This window comes from Canis lupus, chromosome 3 (genome assembly GCF_011100685.1).
Source record: "Canis lupus familiaris isolate Mischka breed German Shepherd chromosome 3, alternate assembly UU_Cfam_GSD_1.0, whole genome shotgun sequence".
Taxonomy (NCBI): domain Eukaryota; kingdom Metazoa; phylum Chordata; class Mammalia; order Carnivora; family Canidae; genus Canis; species Canis lupus.
The window spans coordinates 80,871,469-80,898,238 of NC_049224.1; the positions used below are offsets into that span (position 1 = coordinate 80,871,469).

The following is a 26,770-nucleotide window of genomic DNA, read 5'->3' on the forward strand; positions in this document are numbered from 1 at the left end:
AGAACTAAATAGAACAGAATGGTGGCTGGACAGATTACTCCACTTTGAAAAGATGAAGTAACAAAACAAAGGGCAGATACACGCGCATCTGCACACATATGTGGGTTAGATCAGGATTAAACTCAGGCATCAAGCTCCATGTCCAAGCTAGTTAACTCCCCCCACCAAAAAAAGTCATAATGGCAATATTCAAAAAGCTCTCACAAAGCCATTGTGAATGTTTATAAAACATAGATGACTATTACAAATGAATAAGAAAGCTATTGATATCTATGGTATAAAAAATGCACAAAGACTCTAGAGTTAAGGGGTACTTGTGTGGCTCAATTGGTTAAACATCTGCCGTCAGCTCAGGTCATGATCCCAGAGTCCCGAGATTGAGCCCCATATGGGGCTCAGCAGAGAGTCTACTTCTTCCTCTGCCCCTCACCCTGCTAGTGCTCTCTCTCTCTCTCTCTCTCTCTCACACACACACACAAACACACACATTCTCTCTTCTCAAATAAATAAATAAAATACTTTTAAAAATTCAGGGTCAAGGTAAAGGGACTGAGCCCTGTGAATGCTCGGCAAAGCGGGAAATATCTTGGGTACCCACAATTTTACCTGATAGCAAATGTGTATATTGTGCGTCAAGGAAAGTGAACAATCACTTTAAAAGAGCCACTCTACTAGAAATCCATGCTCTTGCAACTTTAGTCAGCAATATTAGTCACTTATTTTTTTCCCTCCATGAGTTAATTCAGAGAAAAACACATCTATGAGCCACATCTTTTTCATTGTTTTCTTTCACATCGCTGTAACACTCCATGATGAATATATGTATTTTCAAAATGTAGATTAGCTACTTAAACAAAAAGAAATATATAAATGAGATAATTGGCATTGCTTTCGAGCCACTAAAATGTGAATAACTGAGCATATCTCAAATATTGACAATGGAAATTAAGGTCATTGAGCCACATTCCACTTGAGAGTTTCTCTTTATTGTTCACCAAAAGCAAATTCATGATTGTGGCTTCTGCAAGGATATGTTCTGTATTTACTCCCGTCTCTGTAGCTTATGCACATGACATTTCCTCTGCTTCCAATATCTTTTCCTGCTTCTTTGCTTCAGATAATATTTATTGAGGTGATGTTTACTGAGTACTTACTATGTGCCCGGCATTGCTCTGAATACTTTATACACATCAACTCCTTTCATTCTCTCAATACTAGCAATAATCATATCTATCTAGTACTTTTGAGAATTCAATAGCTTACAATTTGGAGAGTGCTCAGGACACTACACAGAACATAGAGATTGCTATCTATGTACGTTTTTGCCAAACAATCATATAAAATAGGTTGTATTTGTTATTCGCATTTTACAGTTGAGGCAATGGTAGCAGAGCTAGATTAAGGAACTCATGAGCTAACACGTGCTGGAATTAGACTTAAAAAACCAGCAGTTTTAATTCCAAAGCCTACCTTCTTAACCATGCAAACATGCTTTGCCATTTCACAAAGATTTGCATGGATTTTCCTCCAACAACTTGATCCTAAACACCTCTTCCAGAACTTTCCAGAATTTATATCTATATACATACTAGACCAGAGGCTTCTTGAGTACACAAACCGTATTCTGTTACATGGTCTTCTCTTCTAGGGTACTTCTACACTGATCCGCACACAGCAGACACACGGTAGATACACAAATGCCCATATAGATTGATGATGGTCTTGTGAGTATAGTGTAAAATGATAATGTTCTTTAAAAAGAAAAAGATTTTATTTGTTTATTCGAGTGAGAGAAAGAGAGAGCATGAGCAGGAGAGAGGGGTAAAGGAAGAAGGAAACTCCCCACTGAGCAGGGAGCCCCATGCAGGATTCGATCCCAGGACCCTGGGACCATGACCTGAGCCAAAGGCAGCCGCTTACCCAACTAAACCACCAGGCACCCAAAAAGATAATGTTTTAACTTTAAAACTTTAACATACATCAAATATTTTATGCTTAACCATATAAATATCCAGTTTAATTATCCTCTTATTTATTTATATTTCTGAGTAGATAACAGCTAGATACCAATGACCACTCTTTCTGTACTTACTATTCCCAAAACTACTCTTTAAAAAGTGCCCTGATGATCCTATATTCATATTTTTGTACTTTTTGAAAAATAAATACTGCCACCTTTACTAACTTGGTTTGTGCTGCAATTCTAGTAACGTGAGTGGTATTAGCTGTGTGTTCTGGAAAAGCCACTTAACCTCTATGAGTTTCAGTTGCCTTAGCTTTTTTTTTTTTTTTTAATTTTATTTATTGATTCACGAGAGACACAGAGAGAGAAGCAGAGAGACAGGCAGAGGGACTTGATCCCAGGACCCCGAGATCACGACCTGAGCCGACCACTGATCCACCCACGTGTCCCTGCCTTAGCTTTCAAACAGAAATTCCAGAAGCTACTTATAAACTCTTGGGGAGGAGTAAATAAAATAATAGTGGGCAGAAAGTAAGCATCATATAGTAAGCGTGTTAATTGCTTCACAGGCTTTTATAAGGAAATGAGATATAAATTTAAAACCATTAAACGTGTAAACAAAGTTTAGCTATAACTTTATTTGGGCTGGCTATGTGAATTTTCTCTATATTTTTATCTTTGTAATACTAAAGTGGAAATGTATTTGTGTTGCTTATATACACATTGACCGTTAGAGGTGGGACACATGAGAGAAAAATCTAGAGTAGCACCAGGGCATCAAATTGAAAATTAAAATTTCCTGAGAATAGCCACTAATCAGATAACTGGACCCCTAAGATTTCTCTAATGACGTCCTCTTCTAAGTGGCATGGTCTGCAGCGTTTGGTGATTCGCAAATCTCTAGACGTTCTTAGATGGGATGGATCCACTTCTGGGTACAGGTCCAAAAAAAGAAACTTTCTGATTCTCATTTTCAAGAGTGATGCTACAAGTCAATATTGCCTAAAGAGGAGCATGCCAGGAATAAGCTCCGGAATGGCTTTTAATATACTAGATATGCTAGAGTCTCAATTGCACTAATGATGGATTATTGACAAACTGTATTACTGTGATGCATTTTTAAAAGCGTACGTTTACTCCTATAAGGTGCTGTTCCAATTTGTCTGAATGTCGGTGCATTTGTTTTATTTGCGTATATGATCCCTGTCCCAGAGACTCCTGACCACAAAATGACACGATGTGCTGACTTACTATGAGTCCTGCTTCCCTTCCAAAAACTCCACAATGAATATTTATGATTCTAAAACTCAATATAGGTCCTCAAAATAAATAAATAAATACATGATAGTGCTTCCATGCCTTTAATGAGGTTATCAAATGGAGTAGAACTTAAGATTTGCCATTAGGTTTTAAAGAATGGTCAGCTCAGAGCGAGGCCCTCTATGGGGCATGAATAATGAGAAGGATATAAGAATAATGCTTGAAGGGAAAGAAAGAAGAAAGAAGAGAGGGAGAGACAGAGGGGAAAAAAAGAAGCAGGATGGAAGATAGAAGAAAATAATAGCTTCTCTAGTCAGATACAAACCAGAAGCTAAATTAGAAGAAAATTCTATCTTTGCCCAAGCCATGTGCCCTATTATTTTAAGGTGCTGGCAGCCACTTCATCTTATTAAACATTAATTCAAAAAGCCAGTCAATGCTTGGCTTAGTCTGACCTGCCATTTTAGAATTAAAAAAAAAAAAAGAGAAAAAATAGCCACACAAAAGCACATTAATATTGTTTGATATGTTTGAAATGATCCAAGGGCTTAAGCGCTTAAACCACTGTCGCCCTTTCTCAAAACTCCCAACAAAGTTTTGGCATTTTCCTCATTGCTGCATGTGTTCTTTGGGCTTCTGTAGAGGAGCAGCTACTCAGAGCCACCCCATGGCAAAGCAGCAGTTCAAGAAGAAGCACCAGCCACAGCAAAACAGATCTGACATGTTTTCTTTTCCCTGGTTTGCTGCCAATCCTCAGGAAATGAAACACGTGGTTTTGATGAAGCAGTTCCTCAAATTTTAATACAGCATTGGACTATCTTCGGGTTCCTAAAGGTTCCTGGGTGATGCACTAGGAGAGAACTCATAGCTGGGAAGGAAAAGCCAAAGGAGGGCCTAGTATCCAACTAAGGGCTCACTTATAAACATTCTGTAAAGTGCAAATTAGAAATTGGGCTACTCTGCATGTAAATACAACATGGTTGAATAGTCTTTTGGTTCTTATTGCAGATGCTCCAAGTCAACATTAAAAAATGAATCCCATGAATAATATGCCTTGCCCATAGGCCCAGACATGGTTCAACCAGGTCAAATAAGGAGATGGAGAAAGAAATGTACTGGTAGTATGACCTAGTGTCTGACGTGGTCCTCTTCAACTCGGTTATTGGCATCACCATCTGCTCCATCATCCAAGATAGGAACCACAGAATGACCTTTATGAATCTGCCTTCATGGACACCACATATCCCCACCCACTGCCCAAACCCCATCCAGTCATCTTTACATGTTGCCTGTGTGTGTCCCCCTTCACCTGTCCCTCCTTCACCATTGCCACTAGATCTGTTATGTCACTCACCGTCTGTCTCCTGTAGCCTACTCTAGTCTCTTTGCCACTAATATTAGTCCTCCTAACCCATCTGCTGCCAGAATTATCTTCCTAGAACACACACGTCAAATATTTACTCTTTCTAAACTGTTGATGACTTCCTGTTTCCTGCAGGATAAAATCAAAACACCTTTTCATGGTACTCAGATGGTTCCCAGTTACCTCTTGGTCTCATCCCCAATACTGTGACCTACACTTCAGCTTCCTTCAGCACCACAGAACACTCAGAGTTCAAAACCATTTCCCTGCTCCCAAACCGTGTTTCTATTATTTCCTCCGACTCTGTCTTACAAAATTTCACTCATGGTCATGGTCAAGTACCCTCTCTTCCTCTCTTCTCTGGAGCAGACCTCTCCCCCAAGGCAAGCCAATAGCTCATGACTGTCCTTCAGTAACTTGGCATGTATCTCTATTAACAGGGTGTGGTAGGTTTGGGGAGCTTCATCTCTGACTTGCCAAAGGAAGGTACACCACCCTTACACAAGGAGTGCACAATTTTGTTTATTCATTTTTTTAAGGAAAAAAAAAAAGTGTCTCTGAATTGCCTTCACTGTATATCTGAAGAATACCGCAACCACAAATCTGAGGCTTTCCAGAAGAACGGTAGGTTAGATACCAGAGCATGTAGTGTCATACTGTCCACTCTTCGGAATGGACAGAGAACACACATACCTTGGTGGGCAAATGACCCAGAGAACACTTGGCGGGCAATGACCCTGAGAAACGATAATGAAGGCTTCTAATGCTGTCGCAGAGAAGAGCTAAATGAGAAACATTTCCCAGATGGTGAAGGAGGAAACATGTATATGGGGGAACTAAAAAAAAAAAAAAGAAAAGAAATCTCATTTTAATCACACAGGATCAGACAGGCAGCCATCAAGAGAGGTGTTGCCTTTGCTGTGATTGAGCTTTTACAAGAAGTCTCCTGACTTAGGGGTCAATCCAGATTCTAGGTTCTTTACTCCAAATTTGCTGAAGAATAAAAAGGAATCTGCCGCTGCTGCTGCTGCTGCTGCTGCTGCTGAGCAAAACAAGAAGAAAAGTGAGATCGCTTTTGGAGAGAGATGGAGATGATAACCCTAAAATTAGAGAAACTGAAAATTCTCATTTTTATTTGGGTGCTCCGGACATCCTGCAGAGGGAGCACTCTCAGACCTGTTCTGAGTTAGCCTGTCCCGTTCTGGGATCATTGGGGGTATGTTAGGTTTTCAACTACTCTACACACCAAGATCCTGGCTCCTGATATTTTCAAGTTAATAGAAAACAGGAGTTTCCATAATATGATTTCCAGGAGGCTCCATCACATTCTGTTCTCTGAGTGTCATTTCTTCAAATGGTTCCTGTTATCAAAGACCCCCATCCACCCAGGTGGCATCATATTTAAATTTGCAGGGACTTTATTGTAATCTCAGCAGTATCTGGCTGTCAGCAAGAAGGTGGTATAATGGACTATAATCATTTTGCACAGAGTAAGGACAGGTCTAGCAGAAAATGTTTAATTCTAGGTGATGGCTCCTGCAGAGTCAGTAAAGGGCACGTACTAATAAGGAACTGCAAAAAAGGTACCGGTGACGCCATGCTCGTTGGAAAAGGCAAGCTCAGCAGATTCACTGCAGCTAATAGAACCATTACTGCTGCATGTCAAGCTATGAAAAATACCAAAGGACAGGAGCATCAGAGTGAAAGGGAGGAGAAGAGAGCAACCACACAATAAAAAGAGATAAATCAGAACACCTGAATCACGCCTCCACATTTTTATTGGCTGAAAGTTAAGTTAACCATGTCATCAAATCTAACACAGTTAACTCTGTTAACCGTCTATCACACCCATCACACAGGAGTGTGCCAAAACGCTTGCTCAGGACAATCACCACATTTAATTTGCTACAAACATCACACTGTGCAACCAAATTCTTCACTATGTGACTAGCAGGCCAAGGCTCATTTCTAGGCATGCCTGCTTTGTCATCTGCTCTGAGGCTCCCATCTTTGTTATGTAATGCTTACTTTTCTTGCTTCTTCTTGCTCATGTAGAACACGTAAAGCCAGGCAAGTGAAGGGAAGGATAATGCATGAGAAAGATTCTGTTGCTTTTAAAGGGGGGTTCATTCTTCACGCTCTTCCTAAGGGCTCCCACTGCTGCCACTGGAAGAAGGAGGATCACACTGGTTCTCTGCAAAACTGGGAGCCAGACCAGGAGTAATGCCAGGATCCTAAAGCCTCGGGTTATCTTCACGTAGGTGCTCATCAGCACTCCCCAGAGTTGCACTCTGTAATAAAGCACGGTCCCTGGGCAATGACCACAAGAAGCACCGATGCCTAAAAGCCACGTACTTGAAATGTCTCACTGAAAATATAAATTTTTAATATAAAGAAGTAGAAGCACAAAACAAGTAAACCGAGATGGATTCATAAAAATGCACACAGTATCCCCACAGGAATGCAAAATAGCTATTTAAGGCTTACAGTACCATTTATCAGCCAGGAAAATGATAACACAAACAAAAGATGAAAACACAACACCTGACCTTTTACACAGCTCACTGTTAGTCTGGGCTAGGCTGGGGCTGTTCGATGCAACACAACAATGAGAAAATGTTGCTGGATGTGGCAGGGTGACATTCCAAGCCTACCATTCCCTGGACTGCACCGTAAAACATTTATAGCATCCAACCCCCCCATTAGGCACAGCTTCGAATTTACTCATCATTGTGAGCAAAAAATGAAATTAAATAATAGAAGATTCCTGCGAATAAATGTAAAAAAAAAAAAAAAGGGGGGATGCTCTTTGAAAATGGATTTGCTTAGGTTGGGAGTGGGGGTGGAGGGCACTCCCATGACCTCACTACCAAAGAGTTTAATTAATCATGCCTGGGAGAGGGAGGACACTCTCGGGTTACTGGCTTGCCCTTTAAGAACTTACTCTGTGTTATCACCCGATATCTGAGATACTGATCCTTCGCCTTCATCAGTTACTATGCTGTTATGTGATGGGGCTTAACTCGATTTCTCTAACTCTTAATTTAACCGTTAATAAAAGCTGAGCATCAAGGAACATAGCTCACGAGGTTCGGAATAGTGCCTCTGGGATACACATTTTATCCTTCCCACTGTTTCTATTCTGGTTACATCAGTATGCAGAAGCCATTTCAACTGAATATTCCTAGACACAATAACACTGTACATAGAAAGATAGGTTTGGGTTTAAATCAGGAGTTGCAAATTCTGGCAATTCATACATGCGTATAGCACCAGCACAGGGGAAACCGTGGGCATCCACGAACACAGGTCATTTGTCACCAGAGATTATGAAGGAAATCCTGGAGGAAACACAGGTGTCTCTTTGTTTCAGTTTAAGAAGACAAGTGTATTTGCAGCAGAGGACTGTTCCCTTATATGTATTTCAGGCGAACCTAAGTGGTGGAAATCTTCAGTGGACAGGGTTATCTATGCCCAGCCACAGTCCTTTGCTTTATCTCAAAACCAGATTAGCCACATTCACATTTTCTGGACATCGGGCCAAGCTAGAGACACACTAAACACCATGAGTCAACTGCACAAGTGGAACTGCACGTCGCCCTCTCTGGTACCTAACCTGGGCTGACCCCTTTCCTCTGCATGGTATCACCCCCGTTGGAAGCCCGGAACTACAAAGAAAGGGATGAAAGTCTGATTTTTGGACGAGGGCTCGGCTGAGAATGCAGAGAAATCCCTTTTGGTGATTTCCCAGTATCTGCAGATGTCTTCGCCATCAGACAGACCTGAGTTTGAATCCACCGCTGCAACTGACTAGTTCCAGGCTGTAGGACAAGTTACTTAATGTCATCTGTAAAGTGGGCCAAACAGTGCCTATGCCACACTGTGACAATTCAGGGGTCCTAGCATGAATGCCTGCTCAAGGAATCTGCACTGTCACGAGGATACTGTAATATCAAAACAAGCATTGGTCCACTCATCTTTTTTTTTTTTTTTTTTTTTTTTAATGAGGCCTAGAAATACATCGAGTTGTGAGGAGAGCAATGATGGGACCACATGCTTAAAATACCCTGCAAAACTCTGTAATGACCTCTTGACTTTTCTCCACTGTTGTTCCTTTTTATAAATATTGCATCTCCCTCAAGTGTCATCTCCAGTAAATCCCCGTAGTCTGTTGTGTTTTTGCAAATGTGCCAAATAATCAGCAGATCGCATTTCAAACACAATTTTCACATTCACATTATAATGTGTCCCTCCCTCCCCACAACCCCATTTAATCTGAAATGAACTGTATATTTGATATTCTTATGCCATTTTTACATAAGATGTGTTGATTGTGTTGGCTCTAACCTACATAATCACAAAACTTCTTTATTCTTAAAAAAAAAAAGAAAACAAAAACTAGTGCTGTTTACTTAGCATAGGTTTTTTTTTCACAGTAATACGCTCAGTTTCTCATCAGAATAATATTACTATTTTTAAATCAATTTGAATATGATCTATCATATTTCACATGTTGTTGCCCATATGTTATTCATAGGCAAGTGCTGGTCAAATACAGGACTCCTTATAGAACAGACTCTTTTTTCAGGGTCAGACTTAAATAAATATGAGAAATCACCGGGTTAATATGTCCCTTTTTAGATATTCCTCAGGGATGCAGAAAAGAACTGTTTTCATTTTTTTAAAAAAGTACCTGAGTCAAAAGTATGATAACAAAGATAAACTAGGGACTTGCATTTTTTTTCTGGGACTTTTTACACATGGAGACATTCTCGCTACAGAAATGTATTGCATTTTATTATTTCTTTTGCAACTGTTTTGAAAGTGCTCGTATTATTTTACATTTTTCTCTATTTTGTGCTACTTTATTTGTTATTATGCTATTGCTGCTGCGGTTTTAAAGATTTATTTATTCATTTTAGAGAGAGAGAGAGAATTGGGGGAGACAGAGGAAGAGAGATTCTCAACCAGACTGCTCACTGAGCACAGAGCCCAAAGTGGGGCTTGATCCCATATCCCTGAGATCATGACCTGAGCCAAAACCAAGAGTCAGACACTTAACTAACGGAGTCACACAGGCACCCCATGTCACCATTGTTTTAACAGAAAGATTTTCCTATTATCAAGCTACCTAAAATTGCTAAATGAAATAAATCCAAGAGTATTACTTTATATGTTAATTATTAACCTTTTAGAACACTTACTATTCTAATTGTTCTGGTCAAAGTTTTTAGAAGTCAAGATGCCATGAACGCATTTGGAACACCTTTAAAAGACAGGGCATGTCACGTATGGATCCTGTGCCTCCATGCAGGCCCTATTCAGAACTTGTTTACGATAAACTATCTCTGGTAAGCTCACTGCAAAGCAAAAAAGGCCAGATTACCCATTTTCAGCCCCAACCCCTTCCAAAAATCTTCCAAATAATTTTCTGGAGGACTTATTTTCCAAAAAGAGATGAGCTCTTTGGTCAAGCCCAGTTATAGGAATTTATTCATCATACCTTGCTTGAGAAAAGTTTTATATACTGAAAATTATTTAAGCAAAATTCACCAAATAAATGATCCCATAACCAAGTTTAACTTCATTAGTCAAGGAATTATCATAACATAACGCCCCCATCAAATTAATGGCAGGGATAGACAATCCGAAGATGAATCACTTAACATATCCTTAGCCAAATAGTAATGGAGTCTATTTTTACTTTATCTATTCAATTTCCCCCTAACAATGTGAAATTCCTGTACAAGCACAAAGCCATCTGCACTTAATCAATCACACAATCCACCCAAACATCATCAGATCCCAGAAGATGAAAAAGTGTGTGTGTGTGTGTGTGTGTGTGTGTAATACATATACACACACACTTAAATAAAGTCTTCATGCAACACATTCAAATCAGGGCATATCTAAATGATGTAGAAAAAGAAGCACAGCCCTGCCAACCAGTTAAATCTCTAATTTCAAGGCAGCAGCACAGCCAGCCAGACATAGACTCCCCATCATTCCTTTTATACTCTTGATACTGATTTTGCTCCCTAGAAAACAGTTTACATTGAAGGCGTTGGTACGAGTATGATGGGAAATTTCTAAAAGAGCTCATGCATGATGAGGCGTGGTTCCTCCATCTTCATAAAGAACAAGAAACACATCACCTTCAGAAAAAAAAAAAGAAGACAGAAAGAAAGAAGAAAGAAAGAAAAGAAAGAAAGAGAGAGAGAGAGAAAGAAAGAAAGAGAAAGAAAGAAAGAAAGAAAGAAAGAAAGAAAGAAAGAAAGAAAGAAAGAAAGAAAGAAAGAAAGAAAAAGAAAGAACCACTCATTAGTGTTCTGTGGGCCATCACTCAACCACCTCTGTCTTATCCTGTGACAACAGGAATGATGGACTCTGAAAAGTATCCTTCCTTTTCCAGTCAGCATATAGAAACCCAAAATGGTTAGGAATAGAAATAATTACAGTAAAAATCAATAAGAGTAAGTTTTACGACTATAGGCAGAGGGGAAAAAGAAGAGGTTATAAATCTCGCCATTGGGCTCTATTTTGCAATCTCTCCTGAAATAATTTTTTGGTTTCCAGGTGTTGACATCTTTCCTTATTAGTCATGTTATTCCTTCAGGGCTCCTTGGTTCCCTGGGATCATTAAGCTACGAATATTGAAAAGAACATTGCCCTGGGAACCTGGTGTTCTAGACTCTAATTTCAACTCCCCCAGAATAGTGGGTATGTTTGAGACAGGGGCCTTAGACATATACTTCCTTAAGTTTTTATTTACCGGTAAGGAAATCCTGACTTGGCCAGGTCTGTGGGGTCAATTGATAGCTTACACTGGCTATCTGGTGACATATACATATATATGAAATTAATGATGACAAATGCAATTGTTGGGTTCTCCTCAAAGGGAAAGGGCTGCTCTCTCATTGCAGAAAGAAATCATCTGGTGTTGGGGAATTAACAAGGGACATACTTCATACTATGGAAAAATAAAAATAAAAAAAATAAAAATAAAAATAAAAATAAAAATAAATAAAATATAAAAGCTCACTTTGTGAGTTCCAAAGCATTCCTTAAGTTGATATAAAAATGGTGATATGGAGACTTCAAAACATTAAATAATTTTCCTTTTCAACACAATACTTACTAATCAGCTCTTACTCTCAACTAGGTACTGCCATGTATATGAAGATACAGCAGTGAAAAATAATACAAAAAATCTTAAACTGCTTAAACTTTCATTCCAATGAGGGAGAGAGAAATAAGCCAAACTTATGTTGTAAATATTCTACACGCACACACAGTACATAGACACATACTCCCATACATGCGTACATACATTCATATCCCAAGCGGGATTGAAGGGAAGAGGTGAAAGGTGGGGTGTCTGGGACCAGGAGGAAAGTGCTATTTAAATAGGGTGGTGAGGGGATCCCTGGGGGGCTCAGCGATTTAGCGCCTGCCTTTGGCCCAGGGCGTGATCTTGGAGACCCAGGATCGAGTCCCACGTCAGGCTCCCTGCATGGAGCCTGCTTCTCCCTCTGCCTGTGTCTCTGCCTCTCTCTCTCTCTCTCTGTGTCTCTCATGAATAAATAAATAAAATCTATAAGAAAAAATAAAATAAAATAGGTGAGGAAGTCCTCACTCCTCACTTGACCAGAAGAAGAAAAAAGGCTGAGGTATGTGGGAATTTGGAAGAAACACCCCAGGAAGCAGGGCAGATTTAAGGATTCGGAGCAGCGAGTGAACCTGGCCTTGCTGCAAGAAGAGGGAAGAGGTACGTGTAGCTGAAGCTGAATGAGAGGAATGTGGTCAGAGATGTCTTTAGAGATGTGAGTCAGATCATGCACGGTCTTGAAGTTTTTGGCTTTAACTTGAAGTAAGATGGGGAGTCGCTGGAGGCTTCTGAACAGAGGAGCAGTTTGAATCATATTTTGCAAGAATTACTCTGACTACAGTTTTAAAAATAGATTGCAGCAGGGGTCAGGGTTAGAAGCAGGGAGACTAATTAAGAGTCTTTAGACACTTTTTGCCATGCGGAAGAGATAGCAGAAAATTAAACAAAACAATGCAATAGCATGCATGCCCCTGTATAAAAAAAAAACAAAACAAAATAACAACAAAAGCTGTTTAACAAAAATCCCCAGCATCCTGAAAAATTGGAATCACTGACCAGTTAATGTTCTCATGGTATGAATACTCATATTGAAAGGGAAAAGGCAATGCAGATTTAAAAATGCAAGTTCTTTAACAGATGATCTAAGTCCCTAATCCTTGATTTGATTTATAGCATTCCTACATATATTTTTCTATACCTACATAATGAAATTTATAAAACAGATACATGCAGACAAAAGGGAAAATTGAAATCCAAATGCTTCTTTATGTATAATGTAGCCTCTCGGGTCTCAGGATACACTAATAATTAAAGTAAGAGTGGAAGGGGAGGAGGGCGGGGGGTGGGGGTGAATGGGTGATGGGCACTGAGGGGGGCACTTGACGGGATGAGCACTGGGTGTTATTCTGTATGTTGGCAAATTGAACACCAATAAAAAATAAATTTATTATGAAAAAATAAAAAATAAATAACAAAATAAAGTAAGGCCTAAAAACTAAATTTAAAATATGAAAATCGTATGTAACAACTCAGTGTACTGGAACATAAAGAAAGGATGTAAAAGTATTAAGCACTGTGAGTAAGAGTCTCAGGATCCATACTCCACTGAGCCCTTGCAAAATCCTAGAAGACAAATAGAGATGAGAAACCCAAAGCTTCAAGATGTTAAATAACAGAGCAAGTAAATATCAGACATTGATTCAGATCCAGGTGTCTAATTCTAGATCTTTTTTTCTTCTCTTATATCACAGCTGCCATGGTCTTTCTAAAGGAATTTTTTTTTCTATAAGTTTTCTCAAAGTAGAGATTGCACAGCCAAACAACCTAATATCTAAGAATGGTCAGTACTGTCCATAACTGGCTTTAATTTAGCCAATCTGTATTCTATTAGTTTGTTCATTGTATTTCAGGCAACGTGATGCAGGAACAGAGGTTCTTCTAACTCATGATGAAGCGGGCTGATGAGGTTCTTCTATATTTAAATGCAAACTAGGGATCCCTGGGTGGCGCAGCGGTTTGGCGCCTGCCTTTGGCCCAGGGCGCGATCCTGGAGACCTGGGATCGAATCCCACGTCGGGCTCCCGGTGCATGGAGCCTGCTTCTCCCTCTGCCTGTGTCTCTGCCTCTCTCTCTCTCTCTCTCTCTCTCTCTGTGACTATCATAAATAAATAAAAAATTAAAAAATAAATAAATAAATAAATAAATGCAAACTAAAGGCCATTAACAAAAACCTTGAAGAGAAGCTCCCAAAACGTCCCCTTCTCCAGTTTTTCTGAAGAATGTCCTATCCGTTAGTATCTTTTTTTCTCTTCTAGCTCTTTATAGTAAAATCCTGATTTATATTCACTTAATTGAAACTTATCTTGAAAGGCAGGTATACATTTTTGTAAATTTTCATGGTTTGGAGAACAAGCATTTTGTCTTCCACTACCTAAATGAAAAGATAAAAAAAAAAAAAAACAAAAAAAAAAAGTTTCAAAAATAATGCTGAGGGCAGCCTGGGTAGCTCAGCGGTTTAGCGCCACCTTCAGCCCGGGGCATGATCCTGGAGACCCAGGATTGAGTCCCAAGTCCGGCTCCCTGCATGGAGCCTGCTCCTCCCTCTGCCTGTATCTCTCTCTCTCTCATTCTCTCTCTCTCTCTCTCTCTCATAAATAAATAAAATCTTTAAAAATAATGATAATAATGCTGAATTCCCATGATAGACATAGGCTCTTCCCACTCCCCAAATCTTAGAGAGGTAAAATAAATATCATTCTAAAATTTTACTTTATTTTGTAAAAGAATTGCAATAGAGATTTAATTTAAAAGAAGCAACGTAATTAAAGAGGAAAGTCCCTGCTTATGTGTTTTAAAAGGTCAGTGTCAAAACTTGACACAAGAAAATGTGTTTCAAATTGCACCTTTTAAATTTAAATTCCTCTTTAACCATTCTCTACAAAGTCAGTCACTGCAGGAGAGGAGTACTTCGGGGATTTTAGAACTGAAAATATATCTTAAAGCAAAATAGGCTACTAGCAGCATTATACAAAAACTCAAGAGAGAACCTGACATCATTTGAATTTCTTTAAATGTGTACAATATATTTTAAAATACATTTGAAGACCATTTGGCAAAATTAAACTGGAAGTATTTTTTCTGAGTTTACTATAAAAAATACAATATTAAGGGATAAAACTGATTCACCTACAAAACATTGCAAATTAATAATTAATACTTAATCAGGACACTGCCCCTATATAATTTAGAGATCTGCTTAGTAATACATTTAATGAATCCATTTGCATTGCTTTAATACCTTTTCTCAAAGTTCAATCTGTAGTGAGATCCTGCATCTATTTCCCTAACTTTTTCATTGTATTTTATATATACATACACACACACACACACACACACACACACACACATGCATTTTTATGGTCTTCATATAACTTGCAATTTAGGTTTATTCTCTTTATTACTGTAGTGCTATTTATTTCATACTTGTTAATCTGTCTCAAAGCTGTACTCTCTAAAGCCCACCTAGTACAGAGATAGAGTCTTGCACTATTTTTTACATTCCCATCACGCCAAACATAATACAGGAAAGCAGATGCTAAATTCATGAGTCTTAATTAACACATTTGTTTTAATAAAAATTATGGAAAAAATAGACTCTAATCTACTCTTTTACCCTTGCATTGGGAATTAAATTGGGAATTAAATGTGAAGAGCTAGTAACTTATTCCAAAACCTAAAGAATATATTTAGCTAATAAATTCACATAAAGTTTATATCATATTTTAAGCCTCAGATATCTTTCACAAGGAGTTAGGATCCACGTGATTTGCTTCCATATGTCTTTGTACCAGCTATTAAGCGCAGTGCAATGAATACGAAACAAGAGTCAACAGAGATTTCTAATACAAAGGGGCTTCTTCATGTAAAAAGAATTAAGTAGGTAAAGGAAATAATTTTTGTATGCCAGAACAAAGCAAAAGTACCACCAACAATTATGTTCAGAGAAGAAAGAATAGAGAAAACTGAATTGTTGCTGCATTTCACACCGTTTTAAAACAATTCACTGAATAATGAAACTAAAGGAAATCATAACTAAATGAGTCAACAATAGAAAGTCATATGATGAGTGAAATTTTTACTGTGGATCTTGTATGAAATTAAATCTCACAGAAAAATTTGGAAAACCATAATGAAAAAATTTTCAAAGTGTAGTTCAAATGTCATTTGCTTTCTCTCTCTCTCTCTCTATATATATATATATGCATATATATATGCATTACACACTTAATATATGTATATAGCCATAAGACCTATATGTGTAAAACTATATTGGTAATATAGATGTAAATATAGATATTTACATACATATGTAAACAGTAGCCATATGTAGTATAAGTAAGTTTACCTACGTGAAAAAAACAGGTAATAAGAAACTATGGCATTAAAGTACATCTACTTATCCAAATATGAAAAATAATATATAGGAGAGGTTAAATTTTTATGCTAAGTTCGGACCTAGATAAATCTAGTTATGTGACTTTGAAAAATTTACCCAAGTCTTTAAAAAAAAATATAGACAGAGTGAAATTTACTTCCCTGCTCTATACACCTCAGTGCAGTGTCTCTTCTCGACACTCTAGGAAGCAGCACTAGTGGTATTCTCCTAGTGACGTCCACAATGTTTCCATTGTGCTCTGTTTCCCCTACTGAGGTTATGAACTTCTCGAAGGCAGGGATAGTGCCTTACACAGCCCTACACTCCTTATCTCTAGTGTAATGTTTTACTATGTCCATACTTTTTTGGGAGTAAACAAATGACATTACTTAGAGGGAACCAGAGACTGATAGAATTCTTGCAAACTTACTCAGTGAGTGGCATCCCAAAATGAATAGTTCAATTTTTTACGAATGCCTTGGTCTGCCTCCCTTTTAAAAATTTCAGAGTTGCAAATAAATATGTAACCGATGAAAAGTAATGTTTTAAAAAACTACATTTTTCTCCATGTTTAAAAACATCAATTTCAATAACCAACAGTCCAATTACTTTTTCATAGGAGGGGCTAGTATCCTTTAGGCCTGAAGATGATGCTACCACCTACCATAAAAATGGCACAGCCTTTTGGCTCCCCTATACACTCAGTATGACAGACCTGTGAAAGTTCTATTCAGAGTAGAACTAGAATAGAAGATTCTGATTGAGTTGCCTCATCTTAGATGTGTTCACCACCAGTAGCCCAATATATCTTCATAATGCTTAGAATTATGTTTCCTTCATTTTCTAATTAAGAGCCTGATTATATTTATGACAGAGAATTTAATATGTGCATGTGTACTTAGTCGAAAAATGAAATTCATCAGCTCACATACTATTCACTACCACTTTTATAATAATAAGAAAAATGTAGGTAGCCTTAATGTTATTCTCTCAAAATAAATGAGATGAATAATGTTTTCCCTTCATTACATGAGAGGGGAAAGAAAAGAGAGCACAGAGAATAGGGTATAGAGAATGAGGGGAGAACATACCTTTCAAGGAACTAAGTAAAACTGGAATGGAATAAAAACAATAGTTCACAGCTTGATTGAAATTTTACTTTACACTCTAAAAGTTTGAAAATAGCTTAACAGAATTTACCAGTATGAATTATGATAGGACTCACTTGTCGAATTTGGGTTTTGAATTTGCCCTAGAAAGTTCATTGACTTATTAGCAAACACTGTACACAATATAAATAAGAATTCATATTTTGACTAGAGCGTTGAGGTAATTCTGATTGAATTTCTGGGGCAAAAATGATTTCATTACCTTAAATGTAATTTTGAGATGCTATATTGTTGGAAATATTTCCAAAATGTATATGGAGAGTGATAAATAGTGGTAAACTTATAGTTACTGATATGTAAAGACTTTGGGCCTTGAAGACAGTCTGTAAGCCGTACTATACCACCCACCCTACTCGCAAACAGATGTCACAGAGGAGACAATTGAGAATTTTCCAATGGCCAATTTTCCAATGGCCTTAAACAGTTGTATTTGCTTTAACCATATAGTTCTAAAGCTTTAATTCTCAGGAATCTTAAAGATTTAGAAGCAGGTGTTTTATTCCCCATTCTTGGAATAGGCACATGTCTTCTCTTATGTAAGTTGTCCTTTGCATATACCTGCCTCTGTCCACTGAACTGAAAACATTAATTAGGGGACATGATTTGTGCGCCTCTTAATTACCTCACTCTACTCTTTTGCAAGTCTGGGCCTTGGCTTTGTCTAATCTTCCTCCTGTCCTCTTCCTAGTGAAATGGTCCTATTATTTTAAGGTCCCTTGCAGGTGCTCTGAATCTTTTCCTGACCCCTTTCTGACTTCCACTTGTCTCCAAAGAGAGCCATAGTGGGACTTTCACAGACCCTCGCTCTTTTGCCTTTGTGAAATACTTTCATCTTTAGAAAATCTTACAAATTACATATTATGACTCTGTGGATATAAAGATGAATATGCTAATACTTGCATATTAAAACATTTTATTTGACCCAAGAAGTTCTTGTTTTCTTATGATTTTAAAAGAAATTAAATTGGGACACCTGGGTGGCTCAGCAGCTTGAGCATCTGCCTTCAGCCCAGGGTGTGATCCTGGAGTCCTGGGATCAAGTCCCACATCCGGCTCCCTGCATGGAGCCTGCTTCTCTCTCTGCCTGTGTCTCTGCCTCTCTCTCTCTCTCTCTCTCTCTCTCTGTGTGTATGTGTGTCTCATGAATAAATAAATAAATTCTTAAAAAAATAAATTAAATCATCGTCATGGGTTTTTAAAAGTACTGTGGGTCCAAATATTGTACCTGCCACGCCCAAGGAAAGACACCTCAGTACATCCCTCCTGATGCCAGAGTTAAAGATTCTACACGACGTTATCCCCAAAGCACTTTATCAGTACTCAGAACAGTGCCAAGCCAAGAGTAGCCCCTAAGAAATGTTTGTTGAATGTTGATCAATATTTCACCCTTTCTTAATAGGTAATGATTATGTCTTACCTCCCTAAAACTTCTAAGTTCCGCAAAGAAAGGGCTAAGGCCTTATGCACTTTTGTATATCTACAGACTCATAAATTATTTGGTATACAGTAAATATCTGTTGATTCAAATTGAATGAAATTGTGCTTATCTCTGTCAACTCCTACCAGATACCGCTGACTGCCACTCTGAAAGAAATATTCTTTCAAGTAGAGAGTACAGCAGCCTTCCCATTGAGAGGAATGTGTGAAGTTTCTGGTTGTCATTCAGATGTATTCAGTTGTCCCAACCCCAGATTTGACTTGAAATGGCCGAACAGCTAGAAATTATTCCTAGCTACAATCCATTACAGAGTCATCATTGGATTTTATGAGTCACGTCCTTATATCGCCATAGTGCCTTCACCTTGACTGCTAAGGGTTAGCCATAAGTCCCAAAACAAAAATACAAAAAAGAAATGACAGAATGAGAAACTGTCTTATGACTTATAATTTACAAGACCTTGCATCGATTATTTATTATATATTTATGTATTCATTATAATAATAAAATTTATTTTTATCATTTATTTCCAATGAGTATAAAAGCACAAAAAATATCGCAGAACTTGTATGTGGGATATAATAGTAACTGCCGATTTAATTAACTATGAACTATTTAACATTGTCCTATATCAACTTACTACTTTAAAATAAACTACACAGGTTCCTGGGTGGCTCAGGCGGTTGGGCATCTGACTCTTGGTTTGGCTCAGGTCATGATCTCAGGGTCATGAGATTGATCCCCCTCATGGGCTCTGTGCTCAGCAGGCGGTCTACTTGAGATTCTTTCCCTCTCCTTCTGTCCCTCCTGCCACCCATGTACTCTCTCTCTCTCTCATAAATAAATAAATAAATAAATAAATATTTAAAAATAAAATAAACTACATACATATCCTACTTGTATACTCATTCATTTAACTGACATGTAATAAATGCCTATTACAGATATCATAGTAGGTATGAAGAATTACATGTTACAGCAGATCTCAATCCAGTGAAACAAGCAGTCCCTTGCATTACGTTTTGATAATTATTAGGAGAGGTGAACATTTGTGCCGGAGAAACATGAGGAGCTCCTAACTCTGATTCAAGTTGCCAGTGAGGAACTTCAGGTGTTTTTTGCTGTTGTTTTTTTCTTCCAAAACCATCAAGTTTGTTTGTTTTTTTAAAACCATCAAATGACATTTCTGACTATAAAAGTCATGAAGGAAGAGCTAAAAAAGCAAAGTATAAAGAAGAAAAAACTTGTCACCTAATCCCACCATACAGACTTGAGCTACATACTGAAGAACAATGAAAAAGAGATATGCATTCCAGGTATGTACAAAGGCAAATAGACAAGGGATGGCATCACGAAGCCAGAAAAGGTGCTGGAACATTAGAGCCAAGGGCACAGTCGGCCTCATATATAATGTAGACCAGATCCACCCACTCAGCCTCTGTGGAGCGGGTCATTCTGGGATCAAAGCAGAAGGCAAGCAGGAGAATTGGTTTCTCCCTGTGGGTCTGCACAAAAGCCCCCCGTGCAGCAGGAGGGGTGAAGTTAGTGAATATTCACAAACTTCCAAGGGACCAAAGCTCAGAATAAAGCAGAGCTGGAGCAACTCTACGTCTTCTTCCTCTTCGGTGAGAAGATATTTCAGGAGAGGCGGACGATGAAGATTGTCCTATTTCAGCAGGCCGCGTGTGATAACTCTCTCTGCCTTCTGCAAGGGACTTTTACAAAATACGTCCACATTTTTCATTTCCTTAATTCTTCATGTCAGCACTAAAGACCAACAGAGAGGTCATTTCCGGGCAGCAGGTGGGGGGTGGGGGGTGGGGGCGAGAGGCCAGCGGCCTGCAGAGCAATATGCCTAAATTTTATTGTGACTACTGCATCACATACCTCACCGTGAACCTCCATCTGTGAGAAAGACACACTGCAGTGGTAGGAAACACAAAGAAACTGTGAAAGACTACTGTCAGGAATGGATGGAGGAGCAGGTGCAGAGCCTCATCAACAAAACCACTGCATTGCAGCAGGAGAAGCTACCTCCCAACTCCATTGCTGCTCCTCCTCCTGCAGGGGCAATGATCCCACCTCCTCCCAGTCTCCTGGGTCCTCCTCACCCTGGTATGATGCCAGCACCCTATATAGGGGGACTTCCCATGATGCCAATGAAGGGCCCTTCTCCCCCTCGGATGATGCCAGTGGGACCTGCCCCTGGAATGAGGCTGCCTATGGGAGGCCATATGCCAATGACGCTGGAGCTCCCAATGATGAGACCACTCCCCTGTCCCATGATGGTGTCCACCTGGCCAGGAATGATTCAACCAGACAGACAGAGATGGAACCTCTTTATATCCATTTTTTTAAAAGATTTTATTTATTTATTTGAGGGAGAGACCAAGGCAGAGCACCAGCTGAGGGAGAGAGAGAGGGAGACGGAGAAGTAGACTTCCTGATGAGCAAACACCCACCCCCAGCTCAATCCCAGGACCCCGGGGTCACGACCTGAGCCGAAGGCAGACACTTAACCAGCTGAGCCACCTACACACCCCAACACCTACTTTATATTATTTGTTCTACTTCACCAGGAGATCGTGGTGTTATAGCCTTGGGTGTTTTCTAACAGCATGACAAGGAAGACTTGTTCCCCCTTCTTATCAAAGAGAGAACAATTTTTTTCAGGGAAGTTGGCAGGATCGAAAAAAAAAAAGCAATTTTCATTTGTATTATGAAATGTGAAGATAAAATAAAATGGTCAACTGCTCTAGTTTAAAAAAGTAAAAGTTCAAACTAATGAAGACTAGCAGAGAGATTCATCCCACTTGACCATCACAGAAATGAAGTCTCAGAGAAGTGCAGAATTTGGCTAGGGTCAGAGTTTCAAACTACCAGGATCAGAACTAGCATTTCCTTTTCCCTCTTTTCGGTGCAGAGACCTTAATATTCAAGGCCTAAGAGTCCTACAGTGGAAAACTCAGAGAATTGGAGGCCAGGGGGGAGCTGATACTGCTCCCCAAATTACTAATTTTGAACATTCTTTTTTTGTCTTAATTTATTTAGATAATTCCTTTAATCTTCCATTTTGTTGAGTATATGTAGCTACATCATTAATCCAATTTGATTTTTTCAAAGGTTAGAGGCTTAATAGGGAATGAGAAAAGAAATGATAAACTCTATTTTTCCAGATACATTTGTAAGCTTTTCAATAGTGAGTCAAATATGAATATTTCATAATTGCATATTTTCTTTTTGGGGGCCAATAGCCATTTAATATAGAAACCATTAATAGAATTACCAGATGGGTGCTTTATTTGCTTTTAAAGTGGTTACAAATAGTAGCAATTAGTCATTGATGAAGACCTCTAAGTTGAGAGGTTTTTCATAATTCAGCACTATGGTAATTTTTGGTATCATCTGCAAAACAATAAATACAAAAACGTTTGTAAAAAGCAACATATGTCTTGACAATTTTCTAATTATCTGTGTGTAAAACACTCAATTTCTTCTGCAGAGACGGAACTTCTCACATGACACATTTGTACTCCAAAGCCTACAAAAGATTATTAGAAATTAGTGAGGCCATATTTCTACAATTTGTTTTTATCTCATTCTACCCAGTTAGAGTCCAGAGTTGTGTTTATTTTTCCCACAAAAAGAGGTAACTGCTTTTATGAAAAACAGGCGGAGGATGGGTGTTGAACTGAGAGCCTGAGTTTAGTCAGAAATAGCATTAAAAACTCGATTCCACACTTTTCAGCGAAAATAAAAGGGGAAGGATGCCAGATGGAAATCGGCCAAATGGTGTTCTTTTAGGAATTGTGCCTAAGTTATCCTGAAGGGAAAAAAAAAAAAAACAATAAGAAGAAAGAGAGGGAGACTCCAACAGGATGCCCTGAAAAAGTTTTCTGCTTTACTTGTCAATAAAGAAGCAGAAAACAGTTCTAATTCAAACTTCTCAACAAATCTATAAAAAGAAAGAAAAGAAAAGAAAAGAGAAAAGAAAGGAAGACAAACAACTACTGAATATTTTAGACCAGTAAATACAACTTAGAATGACTTTTTTGTGATATTTGAAATCTATCAATTATTCTCTCTCTCTCTCTCTCTCTCTCTCTCTCTCTTTCCAATCAATGATAATTGCATTTAACCTCTTCTTGATATGCTTATTTATTTCTTCAGTGCTGGCATCTCTTCTACCCAACCCACAGCCCTTGTACATGTTTGGAGCTCACTCAATCTTCTGCAGACACCAACACAGAGACGTGCCTCCATGTCTGCCCACCTCTCTCTCCCACACCAGCTGAGAAAAGAAACCACCGGTCACTGTAGGCTCCCCAGGGGGCCCACTGTCACTGCACATGTTTTTGTCCTTTGGGGAAAAAAAAAAAAAAAAAAAAAGACCTAGGTTGAGACCTCCCTTGCTTGTAAGTCTCCAAAAACTTAGGCTCTAATTAGGCATCTCACTCTGGAATTTACAAAATATTTCAGATCAGGAAGCTTCTCTCAATTGGAATTTTGAAAACGTTCCAGGAATCACCAAATTTCCTTTTTCACAAATAGATTGGAGATTGTGACAATATGTGCTGGGTAAGGCCTAGGAATGCAATATTTAGTCAGAATGCTTTGCTTCATCAGATTTTTAAATAAACAACCAGAATCCAGATATATAGTATTTGTGGTTTCAGATTCCATTTTGAAAGTCTAATTCCACATTCAAAGGCTTTGACAGGGGAAATCTTTTGGCCTGTTGGAGTGACAGAAGAAAGAGTCGGAGTGGTTCTGCTGACAGTGGAAGACTTGGGGTCTCAGAGGCACACTGCGTCTCAACCAGGGCATGCTTGCAGAACACTTTGGGAGATTGGATTTTATTCTTCTTGCAATGGAAAACCACGGGAGAATTCTAAATAGTGGAAAAATAAATTTACATTGACACATTAGAAGGATCACTCCACAGGAGACTGTATTGTGGCCATTACAGTAGAATCGGAGACACAACAGATGTTGGTGACTTGAGCTACAGTTTAGAAGCTGAGGTGGTGAAAAGTGATGAGATTTCATATAGGTTTTTGAGGTGAAGGTAAGAGAAACTACTGGAAACTATAATGCCAATGGGGTGGCATTATAGAGGGAAAAGAACAAAAGATGATCTCTGTTTGTTTGTTTGTTACCCTAAACAAAGCAAGAGGATATCAGTACTATTCACTCAGAAAGATTTATGAAGAGAACAAATTAAGGTATTTGAGGGGAAAATGGATGGTTCTGCCTTTGATCTGTTGTGTTGGTGATGACATTAATAACTAGCATCGGTGACACCTGGGTGGCTCAGCGGTTGGGCACCTGCCTTTGGTTCAGGGCATGATCCCGGAATCGAGGGATCCAGTCCCACATCGGGCTTCCTGCATGGAGCCTGCTTCTCCCTCTGTCTATGTCTCTGCTTCTGTGTATGTGTGTCTTTCATGAATAAATAAATAAAATCTTAAAAAAAAAAAAAAAACTAGGGGATCCCTGGGTGGCTCAGTGGTTTAGCGCCTGCCTTTGGCCCAGGGCACGATCCTGGAGTCCCAGGATCGAGTCCCGTGTCGGGCTCCCTGCATGGAGCCTGCTTCTCCCTCTGCCCGTGTCTCTGCCTCTCTCTCTCTTTCTCTATGTTTATCATGAATAAATAAATAAATAAATAAATAAATAAATAAATCTTTAAAAAAGAAAAAATAAACTAGCATTGGTTGAGCACTTATTATTCTAAGTCAAGTGGAATTACTTATAAATATATATTACTTTATTATATTATAAATATATATATATATATATATATATATATATATCATTTATCGCTTACTTATTTAATCCTCCCAAGGACCCTGGGAAGTAGTTATTGTTATTCTCATTTTAGACATAAGAAAAGGAAAGTATGGAGAAACGTGCCCTAGTCAGCCAAGCAGAATCTGGTGCCAGAACCTACTCTAGAACCACCACCTAGAACTATTGTAGAAACTACTGCCTTTACCAGTGGAAAATCCAAGTAGGTAGCTGTGCCGAGTATGGATCCCAGAGAGAAGTCTGGGATGGTGATATATGTGAACAAAATCCTGGAGTAATGCACGATTTATACATCTCATCGAAGCAGCATAGGGCACTAAGCAGCCATAGTCCGCAATGGAAGAGGAAAACCAAGTGAATACGGTGATATGAATTAATCAAGGGAGAGGGAATGAACAATGGGTTCAAATGCCAAGATTTAGACCGGGAGACTGAATTGACCACCGGATTCAGTACAACAAATTCTGATGAACCTGATAGAGCCCAGTCAGTGGAATGGAAAGACCAGACACCCATATCATGGATTTCAAAACTTTCCTATGTGAGCAAGTGGGGAATGACCATGTGGGCACCACTCTGACAAGTTTGGGTGAAGGAAATCAGAAACTGTAACTGGAGGGGGCACCTAAGTGAGAGACTGGTGTGCACGTGTGTATGGTTACTTGGCTTCTTTGTGTTTAAGATAGGTTACAGCCACATGTTTAAATAAACATCAGCATGACCTAACAGAGGAGGAAGAAATGTATCTACTAGAACCTATCTTAGGGTGAATGCAAATTAAGTTTCCGATGCATGGGAATTCCATGTATAGGAGTGTTAAGTTTTATTCACGTAGATTTCACTACATGCTAGAACACTGTTGAAACCCGTAATCATCTTCCTATCTCAGGCCATAAAAGAAAGAGGGGCATTTCCTTGAACTTCCCCTTCTGTTCTGGGACTTTGTTCTATTATCTTAATTCAATAAGCCCTATATCTACAAAGCCCCAACAATCAAACTGTCTAACTCTCTTCAAAATCTTGTTATCTACAAGTATTTCATCAATTCACTGGATTAATTTGGGGACTGGCTTGTTTATGGGTTTTTTTTTTTTCCCCCTTCTATCACTTGTCACTTTGCTAGATAATTTGGATGACTCACTCATCTATTTAGCTTCAAAATTCTTTTTCCCCTATATTCTAGTGACAATCATTTCTGCTCAGCTTTGACAATCCACACCCATAGATACAAAATGGAGTGTTTCTACACAAAAAGTGTTCCACTATGACATGCATAATTGTGAAATTCTCTCCTCTAATCCCCTATCCCACTTGCTCACACCCACAAAAGCTCTTCATAGGCTTCAGAAGCTTTGCCTCTCCATTTTCTGGCAATCTCCAATTCTTCCTGGCTTGACTGCCCCAAACACCATACTTTCATGGGTGCAATTGATTCTTCCCTTCTTTGACCTCCTCTCACAGCTGCCTTGCCAATCCCATTACCAAATCATACCACCATCTGTTTGCTCTCCTCCTCCTCCCAGACTGCCAAGAGTTAGTGAGAAAATTGAATAACCACGCTGATCGACTCTGCTACAAATTTATGATTTCCACTGTCAGCTGAACTCTCGGTGCTCAGCAGCCCTGTTACTCACTCCTACTTGGCTGGCCTCCCCATTCCACAGAGCAGCTGTTCCCACCACACCCTCATCAGATGCTCCCCTTTCACCCTCACTCCCCTCAACATCAACACACTATTTCACCTCCTACTGCTGAGAAGATTGTGGCCATCAGGCGTGAACCCCCTCCATTTCCGTCCTCTACTTCTCCAAATTTGCCTGCATCTTTACTCATTGGAACTTCATCTTGCAACTCAGAAGAATCCTCCTTATTTTATCCATTTGACGTTTTGATTTCACTCCTTACTGCCTCTGACAGGATCTTATCTCATCACCGGGCTTTCTCTTTTCTGTTCAACCTATAAACCTCTTTCTTTCAACCTATAAACCTACCTACATTTCTCTATTTTGTTAAAAAAAAAAAAATCTTTCCTCATTTCTTCCACCACCAAATTGCTGTTTCCTTTTCCCTCCTGCAAATTTCTTGGCAAAATACCTTGCATTCAATGGTTCTGCTTACTTAAAACTGTCTCCATGAAACCCGATGTACTCTTACCTGGCTGCCATACTGGTCCATCTATTAGAAATGCTGTATTAGGAGTGTTTTCTCACTCTTCAATTTTGTCGT

At 38.9% G+C, this 26,770-nt stretch overlaps 1 protein-coding gene and 1 pseudogene across 11 annotated transcripts in view; one reads left to right on the forward strand and one right to left on the reverse strand.

Annotated features, from left to right (window-relative positions):
• PCDH7 (protocadherin 7) overlaps positions 1–26,770 on the reverse strand; it is a 415,603-nt gene that overhangs the window by 309,393 nt on the left and 79,440 nt on the right. The gene's annotated exons all lie outside the window — the stretch shown is intronic.
• On the forward strand, positions 20,588–21,057 carry LOC119870935 (annotated as a pseudogene).